This window comes from Adiantum capillus-veneris, chromosome 22 (genome assembly GCF_014529385.1).
Source record: "Adiantum capillus-veneris isolate H3 chromosome 22, ASM1452938v2, whole genome shotgun sequence".
Classification (NCBI taxonomy): domain Eukaryota; kingdom Viridiplantae; phylum Streptophyta; class Polypodiopsida; order Polypodiales; family Pteridaceae; genus Adiantum; species Adiantum capillus-veneris.
Window position 1 is genome coordinate 75497111 of NC_140952.1, and position 6339 is coordinate 75503449.

Genomic DNA, 6339 nt, shown 5'->3' on the forward strand with positions numbered 1-6339 from the left:
CTGGATCACAAGACACTGCTCTCTACAATATCAAGAAGCTGGATGGAACCAATTTCCCATTGTGGAAGAAGCAGATTTGGCATGTGTTGGTACAAAAGAAGCAGATAAAACCTATAAAGCTCAAGGGGATAAAACCAGAAGATATGGACGAAGATGAATGGAGCGAAATGGATGAATTGGCACTTTCTACCATTATGTTGACTTTGGCAGAAAGCGTTTACTTCAATGTAGCAGACAAGATGTCGGCTTATCAAGCATGGACAAAGCTGAGTGATCTTTAAGAGAAGCAGAGTGCAGCTTCACAGGTATACTGGCTTAAGAAGCTTGTTGACTTGAAGATGAAAGAAGGGACACCTATGTCCAATCATCTGAATGAATTCAACACCATCTACAGTCAGTTGTCAGCTCAAGGTGTCAAGTTTGATTAACCTGTTAGAGCTGTGTTCCTGTTGATCACATTGCCGGAAAGTTGGGACACTTAACAGGTTCATCAAACTTAACAGGTCTAACAGGTTCATCAAACTTAACACCTTGAGCTGACAACTGACTATAGATTGTGTTGAATTCATTCAGATGATTGGACATAGTTGTCCCTTCTTTCATCTTCAAGTCAACAAGCTTCTTAAGCCAGTATACCTGTGAAGCTGCACTCTGCTTCTCATAAAGATCACTTAGCTTTAACCATGCTTGATAAGCCGACATCTCGTCTACTACATTGAAGTAAACGCTTTCTACCAAAGTCAGCATAATGGTAGAAAGTGCCAATTCATCCATTTAGCTCCATTCATCTTCGTCCATATCTTCTGGTTTTATCCCCTTGAGCTTTATCGGTTTTATTTGCTTCTTTTGTACCAACACGTGCCAAATCTGCTTCTTCCACAATGGGAAATTGGTTCCATCCAGCTTCTTGATATTGTAAAGAGCAATGTCCGGTGATCCAGCCATAGCTACGCCTTACAGTAGTTTACTTTTCTGGGAAAAATTTGGCAGAGTTTCCCCTATAAACTGACCTCTGAACCAATATCAACCTGTCAAATGAACCAAGAAAGCTTCAGATTCTGCTGAAATTTTGGCAGAGTCTCCTTTGTAAAATGGCTCCGGTGTACTAAAAACAGACCAAAAAACAGCTCAAAAAACCACTGTCTCTCTAACACTGTAAGCTGTGGGTAAACCTGTCCTGCACCTGTACTGTCTCTAACTGTCCTGTCACTGTCCATTAAGCATAGACTGCGACAATGCCTCAACGGCAGTAAAGCGAAGATGCAATCCCAACTGTCTAACTCACAGTCAATACATCCTAGCTGCCTATCTAAGGGTGCTCGAGGGATCGCTCCAAGACCTGTATCACTGAAAGGATCTCAACATTCGAGAATCCCCCAGCTCAATAAAACCTCACTTGACCCTCAACAAAGGCTGCAGTAAATCTGACAGTACATAGACTTCCCACAAAGTCATACATCCACAAATTTCTTACTGTATGCTGTAACCGCTGCGGCGGTTGTTTGCTGCGTGACTCACAGCCAGCAAACCCTCAACAGACATACATCATCTCTGACAATACATCCCATGTGGAAGTACCTGCAATGTCAGGATGAAATCTGGAATATCAAGCAGCAAACACAAGCTACCTGATGAACTAGTGGATGTCGCCTACAGTCTGTGTGTAGATGCGCCCGTGTCGTCTGTGACACGCCTCCAAGAACTGTGAGCCGTCCTTCGATGTGTAGACAGCCACAAATCAACACTCTGGGAGTGTCGATATCCTCAGCACCTGCAGTCGTAGGCCGAAAACCCCAAATTTGCAGAGTCGGATCTGCACCCACTGAGACCACGTAGTCGAAAATGGCTTGCGCAGAACTTTGTCGAAGCCGAACGGTGACGGAGATGACCTCAGAATGAAATTCTGAGCACACCAAGCCCTACGGGTAGACCCACAAGATTTGGGGCCGTGTCTTTGCCTGTCAAATTTCACTCCAATCTGAGCTGGTGACTCTAGCCTCCTGCAGTGCTGCCCCGGGCCTCGATCTGAGCTCTCATACCAGTTGAAGGAGTACGAGCGGAAGTGCGATGCGAGAGAGAGAGAGTGCGAGAGGAAGAGCACGACGATATGGTGAACTCGCTCTACTGTAATATGTAGAGCATAGTGAGTTTTTATTAGGTTTTTACAAAAGAATATGTGTACATACCTGGCGGCCCGCCCACTTACCTGGGCGACCACATTGGGGTTTATACCCCAACAGCTGGCAGGCCGCACGACGAGACGGGGCCAGGAGCAGGGCGAGGGAGTGTTCTCTCCCCCTCTCTCTCTCTCGTCACACAGGGGAGAGCTCCTCCAGTCATGCGATGAGCATGCGGGAGGTGGGGGAAGGGAAGGAGGTGCCTGGCAGGCCGCACGACGAGACAGGGCCAGGAGCAGGGCGAGGGAGGTGCATGAGCCGCAGGGGGTCGAGGAGACACGTGGGGGAGAGAGGTGCGATTTTTTTTCCGAAGGGGGTTGGGAGAGAGAATATTGGGGTAGGATCTCGAGAGATTGAATTTCTTTACTAGAGAGCCAGTATACCCTTGAGCTAGTTTATAAGATTAAATTGAGAATTGTTAATTTAATGCTTTAATTGGGAGAATCTTTGAGGTTATACAGGGGGGATTTGAATTTAATGCTAGTTTTTAATGCTTTAATAGGGAGAATCTTTGAGGTGATGCGGGGGGGATTTGAATTTTGGAGGAAGGCAAAGTCTGATGGGGTCTCACTATAGCAGAAGGTATATTGGCAAGAGGTATATTGATTTGCCAATGGCAAAGGCCTTGGTGTTTGGTTGTTTTTTGAAAGGACAACCACTTTAGAAAGACTATGAGAAGAGGTATATTGGCCGTATATTGGTTTGCCAATGGCAAGGGCCTAAGTGTTTGGTTGGGTTTTTGGCCTGCCCAAAGGGCAAAGGCTATAGAGATGCCTTCTCTTTTTGCTGACTAAAATAGACTAAAATAGAAAAAACGTTGAGTCCTATCAAAAAATGTTGATTGGTTGAAATAAGATAGTGGGCATTCATTGTTGCAAAACTTTGTCATGAAAATGATGAAGCATTGAAATGGTCGTCTTGAGAAGCAGGAGGCATCACGCATTGTGTGTTTGGCATCATTACACACGATGGGTGGGTAGGTGAGTGCGTGGGTGGGTGGGTGAGTGCGTGGTTTGGAGGGAATTGAAGGTGGATGGGTGCTCTCACCTCTCGTCCCGAGGGAAGTGAAGGTGTAGGGCTAGGAACCTTATGATTTTAGGTCTAGGGCGTAGTTCCTCGTGTGCTTTGCGATGCTATCTACAGTGGTTGTTTGTGCTTGTTGTCAGGCTTAGTGCAGTTTTGTAAGGGTTTGGTCTTTTGTTCCAAGTCGTTTCACGTTTAGAGAGTGGAGGACTAAAATGGGCTTTGAAGGGCGCACCTACGGCATGCAGCAGATTGTGCTGGATGACTTTGTCCCTTTGTTTTTCTGCGTTGCCATCTCGGTTGTGGTGTAGGGATGAGTTCCATCTACATGCATCAGTTGCGGGGCAGATTCAACAGATTTTCTTAGCTAATGTGCTCGGCTATGAGGTGGATTGCTGAGTCCTGGTCAGTATGGAGCTGACAGGCACAGTGGATGGAGCAAACCCATGATGAGGGGCATTAGCTGATTGGGTTGCCCACGTATGGGAGGGAGTAGAAAAGGGGTGAGCTTCATGCCTGATGCAGGTTCAATGGGCTAGGTCGGAGCGACGAAAGGGCCAGATTTGTCAATACCTCTGAAATAGGTATTCTTGAGGCGGACTCAGTGCAAGAATAACAACTTATATTTGACTAGCGGTGACAAAGGTGTTGAGGGCGATGAGAGCCCATCTGGAGCAAAATTTGGGCGTGATGGGAACGCATGTGTAGGGATGATGGCTCTTCACTCTAAGGCAAGGGCCGAGGCTGTGGACTGATGGCTGGTTAGCGGTGGCCTACTTCTGTAAACCAGAGGAGTTGATGGACGACTGAAAAGCCAGGTGACCCCTCTCTCTCTCTCTCTCTCTCTCTCTCTCTCTCTCTCTCTCTCACAAACACACACACACACATACACATGATGATACCTTGAGGATGCCACCTCGCCTCTTCAACATTCATTAACGTCTCCTCTTTTGCAGCCCATTACAAGTGTCAAGGGTGGGCTATTGGTTATGTTGCTTCACTCAAAATAGTTTCAACAGTTTGAAGGAAGACGAGCTTATAATTAATATCTGCATATATTTCAAGGAGAGCTCGCTCTCGTGCTACTAGTTTTAGATGGCGAATTTCACCTCACGCCATCGTCGTGGGCGACATTGTGGAGCTTCAGGCTGCATAGAAGGTTCAAGCATGTGGGCTGCTGGTAGAGAATCATTCATTGCAGACTTCAGGTGACGAAGATAAGGCCGGTCCACCTACCTTCCTGTCATCGGGCACTATTGTGCACAACGGCTTTGGCACAATGCTAGTCATGGTTGTCGGTATCGAGGACACGCATGATAGAAGCTGGTGCAGATTTGCAAACTCGAATGAACTCACTCCTTTCCTTAAACACCTTAATTCCTTGAAGTCCCTGTTTTCCAAATTGCAGCTCTACTTGTCGTTTTTGTTTATGATTATCCTCCTTCCCTTTTATTTTATGGGCCTTTATGATTCTTATCCTTCTGGCCCTTACAAATCAGGGCAAACCCATCGTATTGTTGCTGTATACAACCTACTTTATAACTTCTACAACAGTCTTTCATTCTTTGAGGTTTTGGACGTTCCTGATGGGATCCATTTTATGGTTACCCCTGGCTGTGGCCTACGTTATTTCCCAAATGATGGCCAGGCACGTTACGATCTCTAACCTCTTCACTTGTGAGTCAAAGCTTGGCTTCATCACAACCATTTGCTCTGGAAAAAGAGGATTGTTAACAGAGAATGCAGTGAATGTTGAAAGATTATGGATAGCAGGTTATGTGTGCAATGAGACTCATGCAGAAAATCAATCACTGAATTATATAGTTTCCTTGCAAGTCCGGAACCATCCATGGCCTTGTGCTTATGTCTCCTATCCTCATAAGCGCTTCTGATTGTGTTAATTTTAGTTTGGTTTACATTGTTTTGTAGTTTCTTCTTGATGACAGCTATTTCCAACATCTCAGCAGAGGAGCCCTTCTCCCTACAAGGGCGTCAAGGGACGCTAAACCTGTAAGAGAAACCTTTCTGCCTACCTTGGAGAACCATGTATAATATAATGCTTGGTTGAAATTACAGGTTCTTAGTTTTTGAGTCATATGCAGAGGCAAATAGGCATAAAAAACAAACTCTTGGATTTAGAGGTATGACATTTGTGGATCTGTGTCAAAGGTGTTGGAGGATAAGTAGAATTGTGCACTTTGAAAGCGGTCATGTCTCTTCTCAAGATATGGAAAGTGAAAAAATATCCTATCACAACGTGGATATTGTTGGGTTTTTGCACGATCTCTCCAGAAGCATGCTGGCCAACATTTGCCCACTGAACAAGCGTCCATTCCAGCATGAGGACAAGTCTCGTAGGGTTTTGAGGGAAGAGGAGTTATTTTCTTCTAGTTCTTCAATTGTAGGCCTTGAAAGGCTTTCAAAGTCACGCGTTTCCTTTTGTGTGGTCTTTCACAACCAACCATGGCCTCATCGACATGGCAATAATGCGTTGCAAAAACTAACTCATACTTTGTTAAAATGAAGAAAAAAAAGGAAAGGGCATCAACTTTTTGAGAACCAAGAGGAAAGACCATGCATTTCACATGCAGAAAGAGTCAATGCCAATACAGGAGGTTGTGTTAATGAAATTTCTATCTAATCTACGGTGGGTAACCAAGTTGATGACGACCAAAAGGTAAACACAGTGCTGTGAGAAAGCTTTTCTGCCAACAACTTGGACTGAAGAGTAGGGATATTGCCATGGATCCTTTCCACGAAGAAGTTTGGAACTAACCAGCCTTTCAATTAATAAGTATAAACTCTGTGGTCATGCTTTTACCAAAGGTGGCATTTGAAGGTTTCAAGCAGGTAGTTATTAGTTGATGGGGTAATTTAATAACTTTTAGTTTTTCTCAAGAGGCTAGTCTTGTAACATACTTGAGGCCCTTGTCAACATGGAGTGTTGTTGTTGAACTTGCCATCACCTTGTATAGCCCTCATGCCGATAGGATGGCTGCTTGTAGCCTACATTGTTATATAGCTGCCTCCTCAAAGCCTTGTGAGTGGTTGTGTAGGGCACCCATTGCTACCCAGCATGCACCTAATGTCCCCTCAAGCCAAATCACCATGGCCTTGCTCCTCCCTTCCTCATCGCTTG